The sequence below is a fragment of the Ambystoma mexicanum genome, chromosome 1p, assembly GCF_040938575.1.
Source record: "Ambystoma mexicanum isolate Mex_15411 chromosome 1p, UKY_AmexF1_1, whole genome shotgun sequence".
Classification (NCBI taxonomy): Eukaryota; Metazoa; Chordata; class Amphibia; order Caudata; family Ambystomatidae; genus Ambystoma; species Ambystoma mexicanum.
Genome location: NC_090921.1, coordinates 113,054,982 through 113,079,773, shown reverse-complemented (window position 1 = coordinate 113,079,773; position 24,792 = coordinate 113,054,982). Strand labels below are relative to the sequence as shown.

At 46.6% G+C, this 24,792-nt stretch overlaps 1 protein-coding gene across 2 annotated transcripts in view; it reads right to left on the bottom strand.

Annotated features, from left to right (window-relative positions):
- Positions 1–24,792, bottom strand: part of LOC138566825 (diamine acetyltransferase 1-like) — a 355,000-nt gene that overhangs the window by 142,870 nt on the left and 187,338 nt on the right. The gene's annotated exons all lie outside the window — the stretch shown is intronic.

Below are 24,792 nucleotides of genomic sequence, written 5' to 3'. Positions count from 1 at the left end.
GTATGTGTTCGTTCTGGCAGGATTTATCCAGACCGATTGTGGCTGCGTTGGGCCTGAGGAGAACGCCTGGGGGGGAGAGTTGGGGGGTGTGTAACCAGCAGTGTTAAGTTAGAGTGATGGGGGGGTTTGAGGCAGATGTTGGTATGAGAACAGCTATACCGAAGGGTGTCATAGTATCGCTGTGTTCTATTTGAGTGGTGGTGTAAAGAAGAGAGTAAGCGTGGAGATGTGAATATGGTGATTTACTGTAGGTGCTTGAGTTTGCGCCCACTCCAATAGTTCCATGAACTTCATCCGTTCCATGTACTCCGACTGTGCCATGCATTACGACCGTTTCAAGCACTCAGACTGTCCCTTTCAAAGCTCTTTCAGATGTTCCGTGTCCTCCAAAACATTCCATGTACGTCACGCCATTCTGTGCACTCCAACCCATTCTATGTACTGGCATCCGTTCCATGCACTCCAACCTGTTCCCTGCACTCGCATCCGTTCCATGCACTATGTACTTACATCCGTTCCATGCACTCCAACCCGTTCCCTGCACTCCCATCCGTTCCAAGCACTCCCATCCGTTCCATGCACTCCCATCCGTTCCATGCACTCCCATCCGTTCCATGCACTCCCATCCGTTCCATGTCCTACAACCATTTTATGCACTACCCCTTTCATTCGTTCTACCCATGTTATCCTTTCTCCATGCATCATCCATACACATACGTCATCTTCACACTGCTCATTTCATTTGGTCTACCCATGTTATCCTTACTCCAAGCACCATCCATCCACATACATCATCTTCACACGTTCCATTCACTTAACTAATTGCACCCATTTCACTCATTCCATGCACTTCATTAGTTCCGCCCACTTCGCCGGTTCCAAGCACATCACCCGTTCATTCACCTACTTCATTCGTTCTACCATTTCACCCGTTCCACCCACTTCACCCATTCTACATCAGTTCATCCATTCCATTCACATACTTCAACCGTTCCAACCACATACTTCACACGTTCCGTCCACACACATCACCTGTTCCATTCACATACTTCACCCTTTCCGTCCACATACTTCACCCGTTCCATCCACATACTTCACCCGTTCCATCCACATACTTCACCCGATATAGAGCATCCACTTCACCCGCTCACCCGATATTGGGCAGGCTTTCTAGACTTTGGCACAGTGAACGTTATTGGGGACACTGTCAAATCCCGCTATGCCAGAGTGGTGTTGTTATATACACTTCTAGAATCAACTTTGCACAGAGAGGATAATAGGCACACTTCTAGATTCAACTTTGCACAGAGAGGATAATAGGCACACTTCTAGATTCAACTTTGCACAGAGAGGATATTAGGCACACTTCTAAAGTCAACCAGGGCACATTAATAGGCACGTTTCTAGAGTCGCCCAGGGCATGTTAATAAGCACACTTCTAAATTCAACTTTGTACAGAGAGGATATTAGGCGCACTTCTAAAGTCAACCAAGGCACGCTCATAGGCACACGTCTAAATTCAACTTTGCACAGAGAGGGTATTAGGCACACTTCTAGATTCAACTTTGCACAGAGAGGATAATAGGCACACTTCTAGATTCAACTTTGCACAGAGAGGAATATTAGAGTACACTTTATCAATGCAGTAGCATCATAATGATTCTTTTTACAATAGTTTAGCTTCTAGGGTTGAGTGGTAGGGTAGTAAGGCGTGAAGTAATTGCTTCTGTCCCCGCACTTGCCACACTTACTTATTGTCAGCTTCTCGCTTCTCCTGCTGATACCTGCAGATACACCAGGGGCCGTCACTGAAGGAGCCTTCCTTTGCCTTGGGTCCTTAACCGATGGGCTGCCAGGCAGAGGGCTGCCCTGGGAGGACTGCCAATGAATGTGGGTCGTCCTGACAGGACCAATCGGAGTGGGTGGCGATGGCAGGAGGAGGGAGGGCCAGGGAACCAGGAAGGGATGCGGGGGGGACGGGCAAGGAAGGAGCTGGGCAGGGGGCATAATTTGTTAAACAAACGGGGTCAGCTGGCGCACACTGACGCTCAAACTCAACTGGGAATATGCCATTGAAAGCGGGAGCGAGGGGGTGCGGGCGGGCGGGCTGGGGGTCTATGTGGATTTCTCTACCGGGATGGGGCTCCAGAAGGTGGACCACTCACCTTGGGGCCTGGGGGGGGAAAGGGGGCTTGTGGCCGCTCACACAAAGAACTTTGGAGCTGGAATGTGGGAGGGCCAATCGGATCGAGGGCTGGGGGGGATTACTATGGACCAGGAAGCAGGGGGCAACAAGAGGGTCGCTAGACCCGAGGAACAACGGGACAATGGGAGAGTTAGCCAATGGGAGGAGGGGGACGGGTTGGGAGGCGGGAAGGAGACCAGGAAGTGCTCGTAGGGCAACGCAGCACACCGGTGCCCGGGATACATATTCTTTTACAGAATTTGGCCCAAAATGGGGTCGCTGGGGCATCTGCACTCACCTACTTCTAAGATGGAAAGTGTTGTGTTAAAAGCATGCCTTTTTGTCTATGAATGACACTTGCTGTGCGTGTCTTGTACAATAACGGGGCTACCTATCCTCAGCTGCACCATGATCCATAGTGGGCCTTTGATTGGCTCATTCAATGCACCGTGATCCAAAGTGGGCCTTTGATTGGCTCTTTGCATATTAACTAAAGCGTTGGTTCATGAAATGTGTTTTTGTATTCTATTCCGTGCATGAACTAATCAGAGGCGTCGCCAGGATTGTCTAACAAGTGGGGCCTGAAGCTAATCTTGTAGGGCCCATCGCAATGAGATTCAAATCTGTAAATGGCCACACAGTGCTGCTCAGTGGGCATTTACAGATTTTGGGTGGGCATTCCCCGCTCAGGCCCTACCCAGTCTACGCCTCTGGAATTAATCTCTCCATTATATTTTAGGAGAAAATGTCCACTAGTCTTTTTGTAAGATAATTGTTGTGCGAAGGATGGGGGTGTGGGGGGCGACATGAATTGTTGGGTTAAAGCAGCTTGTGAAATTATTTGCTAGTGTATTATACTGAGCAAGCCATTGCAAATTAGAACAACATGATGTGTGTGTGTGTGTGTGTGCGCGCACAGTGAGTGAATGAGTGATTGTGTGTGCATTTGTGTAGAGAAATATTTCGAACAGGTTCCGAAGTTAGGGGGACCTTGATTAACCTCTCATCCTCGTCCACCTGCTGAACACTCAACTCTCTCCAGACAACTACTTTGAACTCCCTCTCGTGTGAAAGTATAACGTGTCTTAGATATGGAAGTCAGGAGACTCGAATCCACACAATAGGGCTGCAGGAGATGCAAATACGACTTGGATTATTTCTAGGGGATGCATAAAGAATGCTTGTCAGAGAAATTGAAACCCAGTTAAGGCTGCAGAGCAAATACGGACCATTTCTGTTTTTATGTGGGGGCTAAGCCTTCGCTATCAGGTGGGGGATCGACATAGCAAATCTTAATCACTTCTACAAACCCAGACCTATAGGCATTGCCAATGCTTGTTTCACTTCCTGCTAAAGATATATTTGTTTTGGTTTAAACAATTTATACTGCAATCATGGCAGGTCTTTTTGATATAAGATGTGTTCACTACCGCCCAGGGGTGCACCTAGACTAACATTTCTGGACGGGTGTTGAGGGGGCGGGACGGTGGAACTACCCCTTCAAATGTTGAGAGAGGCGCTAACGTCAGAGACCGTGGGGAAGGGGCGAAATGACTTGTGTGGGGGAATATAGCTTCTTTCCACATTCTAATGAGACTATTCTGGTGCTACTTCAATGTTACATACAGTTAACTCTCTCCCTCACATCTGAAACTACACACTTAAGAACTGCTGTGAGAATGAGCCGTTTCCTGCCCCCCCAAGCCCCTCACCCTCACTCTTCCAATCACTCACCTGATGTGCACGTACTAACCCCACATCACGATTTTAATTGCCTAAAAATGAATGCAGGTGCTAACAATTAAACGTTTTACATTAGTAGGCCATGTAGGCCAGCCAGGTCAAGACAACATAACATTTCGGGGGGAAGGTGTGGGCGGGCCTAAAGCCTGAACAGCTCAATGCCAATAGTGGGTTCACCACTGTCCCACACTTCCACTGAGGAAATGCCTGAACTGTCATCCGTAGCAAGCACAAGGACCTCGACCCTTCTACGACCACTTGACTGCCAGCGTCAATATGTTCTGCCATCTAAGGCTCTCAAGTTCCCCTGGCATAGTGTGAGAAGGCCATCCTCTCCACCTGTACATTTAGGAAACTTCCCAGAATTTCAAGAAGAATCGGGTGTGGAGCGCCTTCTCATGCGTGGCAGTTGGAACTCTGACAGGTCGTCTGCCATCATATCTATGGCTTTGAGCCCCCAAGACTGTGACCTGCAGAGAGGAAGCGGAAGAAAGGTCAAAATGCCATTTACGGCCATTTCTGCCCTATGCTAGTTTAATTGGCTTTTATACGGTAAGAAATCACTGCGGTAGTAATCTCAGAACTATGCTATTTAATTTACGTTCCTTGGCCGCTACCATCATGTCTTTTAGTGGCTGGCTCCTTGCGGGAGATTGGTGGTAAGAGCGGGAACTCGTACACGAACATCGATTGCTTCAAACCAAAACAAACAAGCTAGGGGATATTTGCTGTAATGGACCCTGCGTATTAAAACAACGAAGGCATGCAGCCAGTGTGTGCATGTGCAAACAGTAGCTTCACTCCTCTGCAAACAGGATCCTGTCATGGGGCTTGAACAAACACTGGGGCCTAGAAACACCTCAAAGAGCGCCGGTGGTACCGGCTATCATATGTTAATTAGCAACTGCGTAGCACAGGCATCGCCTCCTCGCCACGTGGCTAGGCCGCAGCTGACTGACGTGCTTGCTACGATGCTGGCCAGGCTCTTTTCTCTCAAACTGGGTCTGCCCTACGCTTCAGATATTCCCGAAACTCAACCAAATATCTATCGGGTGCTGACGTGGCGAAGTTAGATTACAGTAGTGTACTTCCATATCCCTGCACCAGATAAGGTATTTCAGCCAATCTTTGATGTGATATGTCATTTATACCGTGACTGTACGAGTGTACGACAAGGGAGGGAAAAACAAGGGAAGGCAAGACAACGAGGCCTTGTGTCATTCAGATTGTGCAAGTGCGACAGCGCGAAGTGCGGGGTAGGGGGAAGGGCGATCAGGCAGTGCGGCTCTGGGTGAGTGCTGCTAGGAGGCATGGGGCTGTGCGGTTCAGTTACTGCCCCTGAGAGCCGTGGGCCGGAGGCAGTACAGGGGGGGTAGGGTCATGGAGGAGCCTGGTACCCACTGAGACTTTGAGAGTACCAAGCAACCAGTTGGCGCAGCAGACAGGAGGTTAGCAGGGGAGCGAGAGAGAGAAACCAGAGGTGAAAAGGAAGGTCTTGTGCTGCTTCTGGAGCTTCCGGTGGTCCAGCTCAAGTCTAAGAGGGACAGGGAGGCCATTCCAGAGGAAGGCACCTGCGGAGGCGAGCGACCTACCCCCCACTCTCTGCCTGGAGAAGAGTCTGACCATTAGAGAGTTGGCGGTAGTAGAGCAAATGGCTCTAGAAGGAAGGTATTTCGGAAGAGAGAGTTGGATACGCCTTGTGGAGATGCAGAGGGTCTCCAACTTGATCCTTGCAGCCAGTGGAGGGATATCTCGTCTGGGTACATAGAGCCCCTGGGCTTGGGGCCAAGGATGAGTCCTTTTCTAGATTAGTTGCACAGGGCACAGGATGGAGGCAGGCTGATTGAGAATTCTGACCAACGGGGGAGGGGAGTGCGCAGCGAGTCCACAATAGAAGGATACGACGCTTAGCCAAGAGAAGACTTAACGCTAGTCATTCATCAGAGGATTTTGCTGTGGCCCATTTCCTGGCACCCAGGAGACAACACAGTGGGATTTCCACCCCAAGTATCTTACTGATCGTACCCAGAATTTCCAGCCAGTATTGCTGTATGTGCGGACAGGTCCACATTAGATGGTAGAAGCGAGCATTGTCACAGCCGCATTTTTTGCAGGCACCATATTCTAGCGGGTCGAATCTGGCCTGCCTCAAGAGCGATATATATGCATGATGTCGTTTTCTTGAACTGTATAAGCCCGTACCTGGCATTAAGGGCAAACCTTTGAGTGTACTTGCAAATTCTCTTCCATGTGGTGTTGTCAATAGTCTCTTTTAGATCCATTTCCCACCTTTCCTTAGCACTGAGTTTGTGCCGGGGCACTGAGCACTGCGCTAATTTGTCGATTGTGGAGAGTACGTGCCTGCAACCTCCTGAGCAGTATCGGCCCCATGTCTACCTGCGCCCTGTGCGACATTTGTGCACCCATCACCCCTTGCCCCAGTCACCACAAATGCAGAACATCGGGGGGCTAAGATCTACTGGCCAGATGATACTAGAACAAGTCTCAGCCGAACAACAAAACTGACCCCCCTGTTGTTCTTGTAAAGTGTGTTTAAGGGTATATGCCTCCAGCTCAGTGTAAAATAATCCTGCCTGTACTGAAAAATGCAAATGTCAATTTACTTGTAACTAAGAAAAATTTCTGTAACAAGCGCCACGATGCCTCCAGGCTGTTGCACGCTTAACAAATGCGAATACATAAATAAAAATAAATGTAAACATTGCCTATTAAAGAATCATGCTGTGATTCTTTAACAGCACTTAAGAGATAATAAGGACTGTTTGAATGACACTGAGCGGAGGCAAAGTGCCCTTTTATTTGCTGCGCCGTTGGTGCACCCTTGTGCAGCCGCTCCTTCTGAGCGCGCCTTGAGCCAGCACTGCCCCTGAGACGAGGATATATGGGAGGAGATAATGTGGGCTTCACACAGTCGATGATACTGAAATACAGGGCCAGGTCTACCACCTGCTTTTAGACTGAATTAGAATTCCACCCAAGGATTGGCTATCCACTTATCACATGTTGGCGGTAGGCTATGTATACCACAAAGTTCGAATTCTTCTGTGTATGAGAGGGTAGTGTTGGTAAGGTGATAAGAGTTTTGCCCATGGATCTATAGTACATTTAACCGGATCGAATCGGCTACCATCCCGCCAACCCAGGGAGATCAATGGGTATCGCAGTGTAAGCGGTTGTACAGGAATACATTCAGCTTACAAATGGGCGCATAGGAGGTTGTTGGGCATCCAGTGAGATGCAAAGTGGGCGTGAGTAGCCAGGTAATATAGCTCCATATTGGGGGCTGCGCCCCACGCGCTCAAATGGTTTAGTTAGTGTCTCCAAGCGAGTTTGGACCTTCTTAGAGTACCAGGTTAGCTGAGAGGAGATTGCCGCTGGTTAAAAAATGACTTTGCAGGAAAGACCTGGATGTTTGGAAAAAGGTATAATAGTTTAGGAAGAATTAGTATTTTGATAAGGGAGATTTGTCCCCAGACTCAGAGAGGCAATTTTTGTTCCATTTGGAAACCTTGTGCCGCAGTGATTCTAGTGTGCCATAGTGGTTATCTGTCTCTAGCTTCTTGTGGTCACGACTAATCGTTACTCGCAAGTATCTGACTGAGGAATTCACCCATAAATAGTCACCAATGCTCAGTGGATAGGTGGTATTGTCGGTGGGGTGAACTGCTGTAATTTGGACCAGTTGATCCGAAGGCAGGAATGGAGGCTAACAGGGTCACTTCCTTGGTGAGTGGGTCCAAATTAACCTGGGGATTTTTAATGTAAAGTAGAATCGTCTCGTATACGAAGATGATTTCCATCCTGCCACCCAGTTATGAATTGCCATCTGGCAAGGGTGCAAAGCCCTGGCTTTTTTTTAGTACATAAAATGATGCGGGTAATTCCTTTTCCAAATGGGTAATCTGCCAACCAGATCCACATTTGTCGCAACTCCATGCCATTAGCAAAGTGCCCTTGTGACCTGCTGCATCAGTAGCCTGATCTGCAGCACACACCCTGCCCGTGGCTCAGGGCAGGTTCAAAGGTCATAAAATGCCCACTCGACTGCCGCAGCGACAGCAAAGTCACAGCAGCACAGGGGCAACATTTAAAATAAGCACCCTGTATCCAAAGTATGATGATCATGAGTCCCCCATTCTGGCGGCAGGGTAATCTCTAAGATTAAACTGTGCTTGAGTTTAGGCATAATGCATGGAGACGCTTATGATCATGGCCGCCACATCTAATTGATATTGCTCCTGTGATTCAGCTCGGCTATGGTAGGGAATGTGTATTCGGGTCAGAAGAGCAGAAACCCAGAGGAGCCAGCCTCTCCTTGATTCTCTTTGGGAGGGTTGATAATCCCCTCTTCCAGAGACCGCCGCACAGCAGGCAGCTGTCCTGGGTCTAGGTATCAAAGGAGCGCACCCATTCAGGAGGAGTAGCCTCACACCTGGGTTCTGCATATCCAAAGGTCTTTGTGGTCAGTAGGAGGGGAGGAGGCAGGAGTAGGATTGGCGGGAGTGCTCTGGACACTGGAAGAAGCCTTCCACCATCTTGTTTCTGACAGTCTCTCTTTCCCTTTCCTGTCTCCTCCAAGCAGTGCGCCTAATATCAACACCAACATTGAACCCCCTACTGGCAGTATCAATGTGAAGCACAGTGGATTCAAGTAGATCTTGCGCTACTTGTTTGGCTTCTGAAAGGTGTGACCTGAAATCAGCTTTCTTTTCTCTCAGTAAATACGGCACACAGTCTGCAATCTCCTGCCACAGACGCTGATTAGCGGCAGCTAGCAACATGTTTAAGACGCATTAGCATAGGCTTTTTCTGCCACAGGCCTCTAAGATCCTGTTCTCTTTTGAAGGTAAGGGTGTAGAATTAGCTGATGAAGAAGAAGCTGAAGATGCAGACTTTCCATACAAAGATGGGGTTGAGACCACAGAAGACAATGATTGAAGGGGAGTAGAACGCAGAGGTGTGTCAGATGACACCTGTTGTATCTTGCTTCTATTTTCTTATTTGTAGGAGGTGATGTGTGAGGCTTTTTCCAATAGGGTTAACACCTCTTTTTGTAGAGGGATACTATAGAGACCTGACGATTGCATGGCTAAGACCTCGGCTAAAATGCCCCCCTTCAGAACAGTTTTTGCCAAGCGATCATGGAACGATCCAGCTGATAATGACCACTCCTCCTCTTCCCCCTCATTTTCAGAGTCCGGATGAAGAATGGACGAAAAAGACTGATCAGGGACTTCTGCAGTCTTATCCGTGATGATCTCCTGTGGAGGAGGAGAAATCATAGGAAGATCGGGTAGCAGAGGCACCAGAGTCTGAGGCGCAGGCACACTTGGAACGATCGGCAACACAGGTGTAGATGGAACTGACAGGCCCTGAGGAGCAGACTGAGCCGCAGTATTCTGTGGACCTGGTTTATCCCCCTCTGGCGTGCAAGGTGCCGTTACCGGATTTCATTAGCCCCATATACCTGATGCAGAACCTATCCTCAATTGATTGCTGAGGTTGAAGAGAAGGAGCGGGTGCTGAAGGTGCCGGTGTGGTGTAGGTAATGGGCACCAAGCGAGGATGGTGAACTGGTGTGGACCATGGATCCGAGGCCCTCATGGCTGATGAGGAGGAAGTATAAGGTGTACACCAGGAGGTCTGCATGGAAGACCATTGCAAGTTTGTAGTGAAATCATGTCTGGAAACTGTGGGTGGTAATCTGACTGAACCACAAATGCAGTGCAAACCACTAGGCCCGCAGCCATCTCAGAGAGTGAAGAACCACATAAGGATGGTTAAAAATCTGTATCTGCCTCAGGTCTGGTGGCAATTATCTAAAGGCTTTAGGCATCTTGCGACTCTGGGGTGCACAGAAAGCTTTTGTCCGATGTCGTGCCTTGATGCATAGGCTCTTTTGAACCCTATGGGCAAAGCCCGGTATTATGTATCGAGGCCTCGAGCGGACACTCGGTAGACAAGGTGTCCTCAGAGAAAGTGCCTCTGGTAGTCTTACGTGAAGACATCCACTGTGACCGTGGTCTGGTAGAAGAGCTAGGCTCCTCGGTGTCAGCACTGGAAGTATTTCACCCATTCTCAAACAAAAGAAACAATTTGATCATGATGGCGCCTAACTTGGCAGTTTTACTTTGAATACACATCACCGCTGCCCAAACAGTACAAGGTGCTATGGCTATTTTAGATCTGCAACCAATAAAGAAATAACGCATAAACATTAACAAAACCCCTATGAAATCCCTCCTCCCCCACCCATGCTGCCCCCCAAAACCAGCAGTGATATGTCCAATTACCAAACAACAACTGTGGCTATTGCCATGGGGTGCTAAGAGAGCCAGTCCCAGTAGGTTTTGGTGTTGAGCAGGGTTTATCGTCATAATATCGACTCCAAAAATGTCGAAAGTCATAAAATCGAAAAAAAAGTAAAAAAAAAAAATCGAATTTCTTTTTTAATATGTTTTTTATTCGAAATGGGGGGCCCCCCACCCCTCTTTTTATTTTTTTAAATTTTGTTTTACCTGCCGAACCCCAAAAAAATATATAAATTTTTAAAAAAAGAATTCAATTTTTTTTTTTTACATTTTTTTTTAATTTAATGTAATTCAACATTTTATTTTCGATATTATGACTGACCACCGTTGAGCACCAGCATCGGTTTTGCTGGGAAAAGCATGGAATATTTAGAGAAGGTCTGGCAGGTTTTCTGGGTGGCCAAGGATAGGTTGGGATAAATGGAGGTCCGGGTTTCCTGATACTGTAAGTCACCTAGTTCAAGAGCACAACCAAGGATGGTGTCCCTGTTACGACAGTTTAGCAGGTGCACAATTACAGTTCTGGGGTTTTGGCCAAGGTTCTGTGCAGAGGCAGAGATATGTGTGCTTTCTCTATTACAAACTTAGGGGAGAAGTGGGGGTCCTGAAGAGTTTGTCTCTGGACACTGTTCCCTGGGGGTCTTGCCTCCAAATCCTCACTTCTGCCCGTACCGTTTTCAAGTCCGATTGGAGCTATTGGAACACTCGTTGTGTCTGACCTCCCCATTCTCTATAGCACTGGTTTGCGTTTCGACCTCAGTTATCCATCTGCTCTCCTTGTTTATCCTTTGCTGCATTAGATCCCCTTCAGACAGAAGGCTGTCCAATTTTCGATTCACTGAATCAAAGCCCACCTTCATCTGTGAGAGAATCAAGGTCAGTTCAGGGGAGCTGGGTTCAGAAACTTGAGTCAGAAGGGATGGAGGCTCCAAAGTGCCTTGAAGGGTCTTCGGGGGGACTGTCCGGGAGCAGCGTGTGTCGTCTCTAGGTCACCTCCAGTTTGGGATTTGCGTGTGAAGATAAGCAGGCCTTGGCACTTATTGCCATTAGCCATGAGGGACAGCACCTGGAAGTTGTTCCAAAGAGGTGATATGATATGATTAGTTTATTCATATAGCGCCTATACACAATGTGTTTCAAAGCGCTTCAAGGGAAGGGAGGGAACAAGGGAAAATACAATGACATTCTTACAGGCCATGAACAGTAAGGATGTGAAATTAACTATCGTACTCGGCCTGATGACATTTCAGATAGTGCAAGAGCTAAGACATAGATAAGGAAGGGAGGGGGAGAGTGGGAAGGAAATGGAACAGATAGGCCACTACCATACTAGGCCTGATGACATTTCTGGTAGAGCCGGAGAAAAACACAAGAAAAGGTGAGGGAGAGGGGTGCAGAAAGGGAGGGGAGGAGCAAAACAAACAACTATTGTACTAGGCATTCAGATAGTGACATTTCAGATAGTGCTTGAGGGGGTCGGGGGGAAACAAGTAATGGGAGGGGGTAGGAGACAGACGAGGTTGCTATCATACTAGGTCCAGGGACAATTCTGATAGAGTAAGTACATAGAAAAAAGTAAGGGGTGGAGGGGAGGAGATAGGGAAAGGTAGAGGAGGACAGAACAGAGAGTAAGCAGTCAAAAAGAGTGGAGAAGCAAGAGGGGAGAGCGAATACAATTGCAGAAGTCAGAATTAACTCATATTGTTGCAAGCCAGGATACAAGATGAAGATGGGAACAGCATGATTCAGGGCCACCATGAGTACAAGTTGCAAAGGAAGTCCAGAATGAGAGTTGAGAAAGGGTAACGCACCGCGAATCAATGAAGTCTATAAAAGTCAAATCCAGCATTGGCCACAAGACGGTGATGGTGAAACCAGAATGTATCAGGACAGACTCGGGCAGAAGTAGGCTTGAAGGGGTTGCGGGGGGAGCAGGGTAGAAGAATCGAGCAAAACAGGCAACACCTGTGTGCGAGAAGGGAGGGGGGCACAAGGGAACATCACAGGGGGATCAAATGGGGTGGGGATGGCAGTGGGGACAGAGGGAGTAAACACATGTTGGTGCATGCTTACCTGCTGTCTGAGCAGGGGGCCGGTCCCTGGGGTAAGGAATCTCCAGTCTGAAGCTATTTGGCAGGTGAATTGAAGGTCCCATGCCTTCCAGACACTTATGTCACCCACTCACTAGAAGTGTGCAGGCGCCATTGGTATGTGATCCCCCGACAAGCCCTTATATTTTGAAAAACAAAAAAAGAAAATTCAAAGTTGTCCAGCACAGAAATCAGCTCAGTGGAGGGTGGCTGTCCTGCAGACAGCCAGCCAGACAGATCCATCCAGTGCCCTCTTTCTCTTGGCGTACTCCTTACGCCACTCCTGTGCCACTTACGGGTAGTGACCAGGGTCTCATCTCAACCCGGGCATCTCCTCCACCAGTGCCCATACAGTTCCAAGGTTCCACAATATGGGCAAGGGGCAAACCGAGACCCGAAGGGGTCCTACGCCACTTAGAGCCACCCCGGAGAGCTCATCTTCTCGCCTCTCCCGGCTGCTTTAACCCGGGCCAGCAAGCCGCCTCCACCATCTCACTGTGAATCTCCGGCTCAGAAGCACCCCACCAGAGAACATGGTTTCCGGTCTGCACCCTCTGCGGCACCAGCTCGTCGCCTGTCAGTGGGGCCGCTGCAATATTGCAAAAAGACGTATCTTGCCCCGGGTGCCACAAACCTCCCAAGGCGCTCCACAGTTTAGCAGCCATCTTGCGGGCAGCTTTTGAGCACACCCCCACCCCCAAGTGAAACATTTTGAACAATAAATTCAGCAAGAAAATAAAACTCTAAATACAGCAATCATTAAGAATTAAAACAATACTAACTACTAAATATGAATTTGGTGAAAAGCAAGAAAAAACAAGTGGATTTTGAGGATTGATGAAAAACCAAAAGGGTTAGGAGCAGATGGATATAGGGGTTTAAAGCATTCCAGACATGGGGTACAGCCCATGTACCAAACTGAGCACTGATAAAAAAGGCCAAGTGTCCTGTCTGTTGGGGGCCTAATGCAAGAAGGTCAGATATAAGCCTGTGTTGACAATGTCAGTTATGGGCTGTGACTCCATGAGGCGAAATAACTACTGCTCTGCGGAAATAAAAGGGTGAGTAGTGGTTAATCCGCTAACTGAGCCCTCCCACTACTACAAACCAACAGTGATCCCAATCATAAAGGTGAAAAAAGCACAGGCAAGATATAAGCCTCCTTTTCCTTTTGTGGTAATATGGGCTGAGTGCAGGTAATACTCTTAAGAGTGGTGAGAGGGTGATACCAGTAACAACCCAAATAGCAATAGTACAAGATTTTAAAATAAAGAAATGTCCAATCAAGAATCTATAACAATATATACATTTTAATTAAACACACCAATATGCATTAACTGGCTATAAAACACCAACAAAAACCTACCCCTGTGGAATGAACATGTAGAACATGGATATGAAATCATTCTGTGTATTGTAGCAGGGGTGCAGAGAAAGAAATTGCAACAATCTCACTTTTAAAAGAATATTTAATTGAGAAGAAGGTGCAAAAGGGTGGCTTAGTAGTCACTAGGACTAAAAATAAATGGGCCGGACATAGGGGGACCTCGGCCTGTCAATAGTACCTTCTTCTTGCTTGGTGGTTTGACAGTGTCGAAATAGATTTCTCAGTGTTGTGCATGCATTTTGAAGTAGGGTTGAATTCGGCGAGAAGCAGTGCGCAAGGCGGTGGGTTGGCTTTGATATGAAGCCCCATGCGGTTCAATGCCTCATCAAAACAGTGCCGTTTGAAGTGGCCACCAGGTTAGGTTTGTCGGGCGACCTCATTTGGTGCAATGTGTCATGCTAGATCCAGTCGTCCCAGCTGGTCCAATGCGAAGATACTGGCGGCTTGAGGTGCTGTTCGAAGACAATGGGCCTCATTCCGAGGCTGGAGGTAAGGGTTAACGGTCACCGTTAATGGCAACGGTGACCGTTAACACTTACCACCATATTCCGAGTTCCCTTTTGCGGGTTGGCATTTGACGTTAAAAATCCAACCCGCAAAGGGACCTTGGAGTAAATTACGGCACCGTAATTTACGGTGCCGTAATTTACTGCTTCCCCATTCCCATTGAGCCCTATGGGGGCAGGAATGGGGATGGGAAACCGGTATGGTGAATGGGGAATTACCGGTCCCTCCAACCTTGGAATGGACCGGTAATTACTCCATTCACCATGCCGGATTTCCATGGAGTAAATAGCTCCATGGTTGCTTACCATGGTGCTATTTACTCCATGGATAGCGCCAGCCACGGAATGAGGCCCAATGCAGTTTTAACACATTCACAGTGGTGATCTTCTTGTTCAAACCAGACAGATGACACACTCTGCTGGCGCCCTGCGGAGACAAACTGGTTAACTGCATAAATACATCATTCTGAGGTTCGGAGAGAGTGCCAACTGCAGCACCCATCATTCTGAGGTTCGGAGAGAGTGCCAAATGCAGCACCCTAGGTCTTGAATGGTTCAAAGGCATTTGAATGCAGTTGAGACTGGCACATGGAGGTTTCAAAGTGTCCGAACATAGGAACCCAGATGCTTTGATTTCTCTGGTTCTGTGAGTCCTAATCCAGGGGCTCAGGGGCAAGATAGGTCCTTTTCCTTGTCACTGCTAGTCCAGGGGGACTAGCTTCCTCCTGCAGGAATCCTCCATCCCAAGTGAGGAGCCTTGGTACTAATGTAGCTGGAAGATAGTGCAGGTATGGGTCCAACAGCAGTCCCCCTCAAATTTCCCCAGGGAATGGTTAGGGGACAAAGCCTTCTGATACCATGGAACACCTGCCTTCACTTCACAACTGGGGGACTTTGGAAAGGACTGCTCTCCCAACGGTGACCAAATGAATTCTTCTTGCCTTGAAGGTCCAAAAGGAATCCAAGAAGGAGTGGTAGCGGTATAAAGTGATTTAAACAAATCCAAAATAATGAATGAATTCATAACGAATCCAAAACAATGAAAATTAACCAATTTGTGGGTAAAAATATATATGGGGCAGGGGCTAAGTAGTTAAAATTAGATGGGATAGGCTTTTAAACATAGGGAAATGACCCTCCACCCAAATGTTTTCTCTGTTATTTGATTTGTTTAAAACACATGGAACTGTGGTAGCCCCTTCCTTCTAAAGGTAAAAGGACACAAGGGATTGGATAAAAGCAAGCCTGCATTAAGGGGTCCAATCCCCGTCAAGATGACAACTTACATTTTACTTCTTGTAGAAGACCGAAAGTGCTCTGCTCTGCATGAAGTAGGAAGGAAAGAGAACACCACAGAAAATCGGTGTCTTCCTCCAACCCCTTTGTGACTATTACAACTTCTCCTCCTTACAAAGGCTCTTTGGTATGCAATACCTACTTTTGCAATGGGCGTGCCTCCTCGAAGCATGGTTCCCAAGAGCTCTCCTGCTGAGAGCTTCCTGGGCTGAAGAGAGGTGTTACCCAACCTCCCAAAGGATCAAAGAGAGACCGCCTTCCTGCCTATGGTCCTGCTTGCCGCAGGGCCCGTTTCTTTTTTCTTTTCAGGCTGCTGCAGGGGTTTCCCCCGCAACCCCCGCTCACTATACTGTGTAGTATAGTATAGGGAGCAGGGTGTTGCAGGGGACACCCCTGCAGCCCCCAGAATTTTTTTCTTTTTTTCCGGTCAGGTGTGCTGTGGGGTGTCCCCCGCAGCCTTTTTAAAAAATGTTTTTTAAATACTTTTTTACCGTCTCCACCAAAACACATACCACAAAAAGTTTTAACTTTTTGTGGTGTGTGTTTTAGGTCTTTTGGTGAGCTCAGTAATTTTGGGTTAAGTAATTTTGGCCTATTCCCTTTCATTGCAGCTGTGGGGTGTCCTCACAGACCATGTATGGAATGCGCAATTGAGTCGCCAGCTAACGACTTTTGAACGACTTTTGGACTCCCACATAAGTTCTAAAGGATTGATTTCAAAACTCTACTCAGCCCTGCTGGAAGTTAGGGACATGGATATACAAAAGGCATGATTGCACTGTGCATGAGACATGTCTTTTCCAAAGGGTAGGAATCCCTGGCTGTTGATGTGCGGACAGTCCTGGTTCGACGTCTATGGCCATGAAATATAAGATTCACGGGCATAGGTTGCTACAGAGGTGGCCATATTCACCAGACAGGTTTTCTAAGATGTTTCCAACTTCCAGTCATCTTTGTTGGAGGGGGTGTGGGATTATCGGTAGTTATTGGCATATCTGGTGGGGGTGTCCCATAAACCAGACCTTCTGGAAGGACGTTTTGGCATCGGTGAAAGTGATTGATGGTGTAGAGTGTCCCTTAGTCCTCTTATTACTTCTTTTTGGGCTGCAGGATGACAGAGAATACTATGCGAGAGTACCTCACCTCACGGCTAATTTGTTCATGGCGCCTAGGGTAGGGGTAACTATGTCGGAAGCATCCTCTTCCTCCTACCCTTAAGGATTGGCTACGTAAGGTATACGATTTATATGATATGGAGAGCCTGACAGCAGCTCATTCTGACTCGCTCAGAGATACGGAACTGGAGTGGTTTCCTTTTTTGACATATTAAGCACAGCAGGGAATGTCAACCTCCATGGAAACCCCTCTGTTTGACATGGAAACCACTCTGTTTGACATGGAAACCCCTCTGTTTGACCCTGGGGTGTGCATGGGCTTCAAGGGAGGGGCAAATCCTCTTTGTACATCATGATGGTGTCCAATACCTGTGAATAGTTTCAAGGAGGTCCGACCGATCAGACCAGAGAGGTTTTTAGAGCTACCGGATTGTTGGTGTATTTTATAATGAACAACTGAGCGGCATATTCCTCCTTTGATCATTGATGAAGTTAGTTTGGTATTAGTTTGGATGATTCCCCTGGGGGTCGAGGGAGAAGTTGCTGGGTGGGAAGGGGGAGAAAAAGGTTTTTTAAAAGGTTAATATTCAGAAGGATTTCAGTGACTTGGTTAAGTACTCATGTATGAATCAAATACTATGACGACACTGTGTTTTGTCTCTGAAGCAATATTTGGCTAGTCACGGTACTGACATGAGTATGGGGGGCTTTTGAATATGTATTTTGTTTTTGTCATGAACGATTATATTTTCTGATTGATTGTACTATGGATGGACATTGATACTTCTCTGAAGATTTAAGAGATGTGATTTCTTTTTGGTAACCCTTCTGAATACAAATATTTAATATTAAAAAACAAAGAAAATGAGATGAGGTGATGACATGTTCCGATTGTTGCTGGTTGCCAGATGTATGTTATGTTAAAGGATATTTATACCATGCACTATCACTACCGGGGTCGTCCCCTGGTGCTCTGGCGGATCTGAAAGTTAAGAGGGTAGGGTTGGTTAGTAGAGTGTAGTGGGAGAACGGCAGAGCAAGATTTGTGATGTTCTGTTGGCAGCTTCAGTTCAGTTAGCACTGAGCATGGGTGCGGTTTCCGGATCTGTAGGCTCCCATGTTGTGCGAGACAATGTGTGGTTTGTTTTGTTGTTGCAGTGTAGTGAAGTGATTTCGGTTTGTGCTTCAGGAGAGTGCTTGTGTTTGTTTTAGGGTTTGATAGGCGTGGGCCAAGAGTTGAGGTTTTAGCAGATGGGTTAGTGGGTTATCTCGTTCTTTCGGGCATCTGTGTTGGGTGTCTTTGGCCTTGCTGTCTTCTGGAGCATTCCTCTGTGGTTCATTCACCTGGTTCTGCGCTTGGTGGTTGCTTATCTCTGAGGCTGTCTAGTGATGCGTGGGGTGGACAGGAGGTGAGGGCCTACCCTCATCCAGGGTTAAGATTACTAAGGTTATAAGTTGCTCTTTGGTCGTTAGAGGGCTCTGCCTAGCACCTTCTCCCTGAGCTCCCAGGGCTTGGAACTCCTCGCTATGAATTCAACGCACTCCCTGTCCTGTTGGGTGGTAGTGTTTTATTCTTCTTCGACTCGGTCAACAGTCCCTATTCCCCTGGGCTTTGCCTAGCGAGTGGTGAGTCGTGTTTATTTTCACTTTTTTTTTATTGCCCTTTTTTTCAATAGATTCCTTCTGGTTCTATGATGAAGAGCCAGGTTTTGAGTAGTTTCCTGAATTTTAGGTGGTCCTTTGTATTTCGTATGTCTTTCGGGCGTCTTCCAGCGCTTCAGGAGTGAGGCACACATTGAGCAGGGTTGTTTATCGGGGAGGGAGCGTTGGACCGGACAGTTGTGGTTGCTGGCTGGGGTGGGGGTGAGATGGGGGAATGCTGTTAGAAGTTTGTTAGGGTGAGTTTGGCAGTTCTTAGGATAAACGACAGTCGGCCCTATAACACAACGTTACATGGGGATCAAGGAGGGGACCAATACACAATCAGGGCCCACAGGGACACATATTCTGGGGTGGTCTCAAAGATAGATGTCTATGCACATCTCGAAGGGGATACACCTGACCCTGTGGAAGGTCTGGGAGCTAAACTGCTATTCTAAGGCCAGGAAGACCTTACTTTATCTAAACAGACACCATACGGACATTGCCTTTCTGCAGGAATCGTACTTGCTCCTAGCGGGAGAGTCCCATTTTACAAGGAACTGGGGTTGTCATAGATACTACTCCTCTTACTTCTCTATGGCAGTGGTGTAGATATTTTACTACATAAGCCGCTGGGTTTTCGACTCATTGAGGCAGTTGGAGATTCAGAAGGTCGAACGCCGATGGCCACAGGCTCCATTCACGGTCACACATTCACACTAGTTAACTGCTGTGCTCTGAATACCGACTCCTTGGGTTGTCTATATTGGATTGGTCAGCAGCTACAACATCACAGGGGTAATGTGATTATCTGCGGCGAGGACTTCAATACGGTGCTTGACCCTGGAGGGGATAGATTGACTGGGAGCCAGAGATGACCTTCTAAAGCGGCATGAAAAATCAAGCAAATGGCTGATTTGTAAGATTTGGCGGATGTGTGGAGGGATAGATATCCGTTGGAGAGAGAATACCATTTTTTCCCACAGTACACCACATAGCTTCCCAAATTGACTATATCCCTATGTCACATAATAGTGCAAGATGGGATACTGACTGCTTGATTAGGCTGTGTACACTTTCAGACCATTCCCCAGTAAGCCAGAGCTTTGAGGTATGGAGGAGTCATGTGGAGGTGCAAACATAGGGCATTAGCAGATACGGTTTTCAGGGCCGCTATCGAGGAGGCAACAGATACATTCTTCAAGGAGAATGTGCGAGAATGTGCTCTGTCCTCTCCTGCTGTGCGAGGAATTTAAGTGTGTTGTCAGAGGAGCCTCTATTTCCAAGGAGTGTTGTATTCTCTGGACTATCAGATGTGAACTGGATTGTCACGATAAGTTGAAAAGATGGGGTGCATGGTGTTGGGGCAGACACCCCAACCACGCTGGGCGCACAACATGCAACACTGGCACTTTTCAGGGAAACAGTCCAGAGAGAAAGCACATTTTTTAGGTAGGCAGGAAAATGCTACATAGTATGGGGAGGGCCAAAGGCCAGGGAAAACATTGGCATGAGTAGCTTGGGTGGAGAGTCTAAAATGTTTGTACACACACTGAGGGACTCAGAGGGGACCTTAGATACCTCAGACCATGATATCGTTAGGGAGTTTGTTAGAGTCAATACCAGGCTTTATTCATAATTATAATTTACAATACACTTAATTCCAAGAGCGGTTTCTAAGCGCTGGATAAGGTTTCAAACCTGTGTTGCGCTGCACTGTCTTGCTTCCAAGACAAATACGTTGCCCCTGCACAATCCTTCATCCCCTTCATCAGTGTTGGGGTTGTCTCCACAGTAAGTGGAACAGTAATGGATCAGATCTTCCTGTACTGGTTTTCTTTGAAGGCTCCCATTACCTGACGGGAGATTTGTGCCGCAATACGAGAACTTCCAAGTGGGAAATCGCCTGGCCTGGACGGTCTCTCTGTCTCCTGGAGGTATATCAGCATGCAGTGAAGAGTGGAAGGCTACCAGACTACATGACGGAGGCAGCAATCACCTTGCTCTTGAAGCCTGTAAAAGATTCCACGGATTGCTCATTCTACAGGACAATCTCCCTCAAAAATACTGAAAATAAAATCTTAGCCAAGCTTCTGGCGCACAAGCTGGCACCATACATGTCTAAGTGTGTATTGGTGGACCAGTGAAGGTTCATCCCAGATAGGTCCACATCACATGGCCCACGCAGATTATTTGGTCTAATGCAGGCTGTGGACTCGGAGCTGCCAGCTGCCCTTTAAGATGCTGAGAAAGCCTTTGACTACGTGCAGTGACCCTTCATGCTGGCCATCCTTCATATGATGGGGGTGGGAATCTGTTTCTCTCCTTGATTTCTCTGTTGTACACATGTGCTCATGTCCACTTGTTAATGGGTGCCTCTCTGCGACATTCTCCATGGGAAGAGGCACGAGACAGGGTTGTCCCTCTCCCCCTTAGTGTTTGGGATGACCATTGAACCGTTGGCAGATTTCATCAGCGAGCGTGACATACACCGTGGGATAAAGCTGGATTCACATAGGCTGATCACTTCACTTTATGAGATGATATGGTGCTCTTTAGCAAACATCCCAGGGATACTTTTAAAGCGGTGCTGTAGGACATTTCAGAATTCGGTTGTTACTCCGGCCTCGGATCAACACCACAAAATCAGTCCTATTCCCCCTGACTGACCGAACTGTACAATACCCTAACTATGTGGGATTTCAATGGCATCCCGTCAAAAATAAATACCTTGGAGTGGAGATAGCTAGGAAACCCAAAGTGGTGTGGCAAGACAATTACGGTAAGGGTCTTGAAGAAGCCAGAAGTGTCACCCTACGATGGAGGTATTTGCCTCTGTCGCTATATGGGAGAATATCCCTTGTTCAAATGGTACTGCTCCCGAAGCTACATTTTCTCTTCCTAAACGTTCACCTGCTGCTGCCAAGCTCATTTCTAAAGACGCTGAGAAGTGTACCAACAGATTTCATCTGTATGGGAAAACCAGCTTGGATTGGCTGGAACAGGTTGGTTCTCCCATTGGTCTAAGGTGGCCTGGCCCTCCCAAACTTTTATAATTATTATTTGGCAGCACAGACACATTTCCAATAATACTAGTACTTCCCTAATCCCGATGGGGGCACAAGTCCGGGTCGAGAAGGCTATAGCGGCCACGTCAATCCTTTGTGTCTTTGGATAGATTCAGGGAGCTGGGGGGTACCTCCGCTTTAGACATCTTCCTCTACTTTCGGATGCATAACACTATGGGGGAGCTTTTCAGTGTATTTCGGAATCAGCAACAATCAGCTTTTTGACATTGAAGACATGGGCACAGACCTCTTGTTCTCATTGCTTTGGAGGCACAGACACCTCTGCCACTTTTTTTAGACGGACTAAGATTAATGGTTGCATAGCTTCTCTGGGCATGGGATTCCCGGGCAGCTTGGTCTGTACCATCTGGGATCCTGGCCAAAGAGAGGTGAGCTCGATTGGATATCCCTCCGAAAATATCTGAGATGTTCAAGCATCCCCAAAAAGTCACTAATTCTTCCAAGAAAAGGCAGCTACCTGCCCCACACCAACAGGCATAGAGAGGACTGTTGAGGTTCAGCCGCTGACACTGAGGAGGCTGTCTTGTTTCCGAAATCCCAGCCTGGCCTTAGACAAACCTCTCATTCTTTTGAATATCATAAGGTTTTTTCTCCTGTGCCTTCCATTGTAGTGGCTCCAAGAAGGTTCGATCCATGTATGATTTGTTTTACCCTACCATCCATTTTGGGTCAAACAGTAGATGTCTCTGAAACGACATGTGTAGCACCACAGTTTTATGTGCACCATTCCCTTTCCAACCCTTGATGTAGATTTGGCATTTGGCCACAGCGATAGCGCTCCCCATGAGTGATGATGCTGTTATGGTGTCATTAGCTGAGTAAGACATCTTCTGGATCTGTTGCTTAATATTATATAACTTCTCAATGCATTCCCCCTCTGCCTCCACTGTGCTCTACATTGACTGCATATCCTTCAGAAGGGGTTGGTCCATATATATACCTGGTAGATGCAGGAACTCAAAGCAAGGTTGGATGCGTAATATCCTTTCTATAATGCTGAATCCACTCTTCTATTAGCTAAGTCTTTGGAAGCCATATCTGTGTGGACATGTAGGGCCTTCCAGCCAAGTTGGGAATTATAGAATCCACTAATTTATTTTAATTTTATTTATTATTAATGTGTTATAGCTTAACATAAGCTTTTCACATTTCATAAATTACATAAAATAGATTACATTATGTGAAAAAATATATAGAAAAAGAGAAATAAAGAAAATAGAAAAAGATAATTTTTTAGATCGAAAGCAAAAATTAGCAGTAATATCAGATAGAAAAGGAGAAAAATAAGGAAAAATTTCAAAAATAAGCACATATGCCATAATTGAAATTGCAATGTATAGAAATTTCTAAAAATCAACAATTATTAATATAAAAACGTATTAGTTCATATATAAGATTCTAGCAAAGATAGATATATGTAGCCAGCAAGATGACTATATGCTTATTTCCAATGACTTCTCTATATTCAACCATACGTTGTACATTGCGATGTAGAGTTCACTAATGTCTGCCAGTTCCAGGTCCCTGCCTTTCTCAGGTTAATATTTAGATAGAAATGTTAGCACTATGATTGTTTTACAGATCTCTAGTAATTGCTTTCTGGATGGCATTGATAATAGGAATGTTAGAAGCTCTTGTGATATCATACATACTAAGAAAGTCTGTTCCTTCTTCCTCAGCTAGGTCTTTTGCTTGGAAACCAAGTGTCTCCCATACATGGCTAAGCCGTGCGGGCAGGCGTCTTTGTGTATATAACAGCCCTTTGTTTCTGGGTCAAAAACTTTTTTCCTTCCTACATTTTCTTCAAACTCTTCCTCCTTTACAAAGCTTGAGCTATGGTTGTGTTTATGAGGATTCTTAGTTCTTCCTTAAACCTTGGGATCTCTGGAGTGGAACTACATTGTTTTTAATGTTTCTGCACCCCCAGTGTATGGAGGGCCATCTGGGGGATGCAGAGCTAGTCGCATACCATCAGTAGTCCTGCGACCCCTTGTGCACTCATTCATGTTCCCACTTCCCGTGATCTTGTGCCTTCAGGGAGATTTTGGAGCTAACCTGCGGCACTTAGATTTTTTGGGATCTTGATCTCTAAACGCCTTGTTCTTTGGAATGACACTTTTGTCTCCTTTACCACGGCACCGAGCCCCATCCAGCATCACCCACCAGCAATATCTAACTATTGGGCGTGCTGTTCCTGTCAATAGCCTCCACCTCACTGTAATCTTTGTCACCAGGGCAGCTCTACCACCACGCTGCACTCGTTGTTATGCAGAAAAAAGAATAGGAAGTGTCCTGCTTATAGGACGCATGGGGGCATAGCCATAGCAGCAGGGCCGGGTGGAAAATCTTTAGGAATTATTTTGGTATTATGTCAAGAGATCTTTTATAATAAAGCGGGGAAAAAAACGATTTAGAAAGACCACTCTGTGACCGCACAGAGCTGTCTTTCTAAATCGAACTTTCATACTAGGGACGCTAGGACCCAGAGAACGGGTACGTTGATACGTGCATGTGTGTGTATTTGTGTTTGTGTGTGTGTGTTGGGTGTTCATGTTTGTGTGTGTGTTTGTGGGCGTTTTGGTGGGGGGAGTCTTGGGAGGGGAGAGAGGCGGCGGGGGCTGAGGGAGGGTGATTCGAGGGGTGAAACCCCCGATTTGGAGTAAATCCGGGAAGAAAGGGTGGGGGGGCGAAGAAATGTAATTATTTCGATTTTTGTAGGCCGCCTAAAATAGGCTGAAAAAAATCGTCAAAAATCTAAATAATCACATAGAACCATGTTTTTTGGTATGCAGAGAAGAGACCTCGCATGTGAGGAAGGTAATGAGGGAGGTTTGTTTATGAGGACTTCATATATTAGGCAACTACTTTAGTGCCTTTGCTTCATTCTGGCACAAGAGGATGGTTACCCGGCATTTGTAAACAATGGTGGGAGGAGTCTCCCTGGTTGCAACAACCATACAAACATTCTACAAGTGAAACAAAGCAGAGTAGGTTCATTTTTTCTGTGCCCAAATAGATCTGAAAGAAAATGTATCTAGAAATGGATAAGAGAAGGCAGTGAAGGTTGCTGTTTCATGTTTCTGACAATCAATACCTGTGATTGAGGAATGTAATTTGGTAGAAAAAGAAGACTTAATTGAATAAACATAAAATATAAGTAGAAAACATTCCAAGCATACAATGGAGGTCTTCAAAGTAAACTCAAATCTTTGCCCAAGTAAAGAGATGCAAAAAGTCCATGCATAACAGTCACATTCTAAAATATGGTAATATACTCTATAAGTTACCATGTCATGCCCTCTGGAGCACCCATCACACTTGAATAACCTCTATGTATATGACTTTAATTTCGATTAATAGTACACAAAACTATCTTGTGTGGATAGCCTTCCTGAAAACATGGAGTGG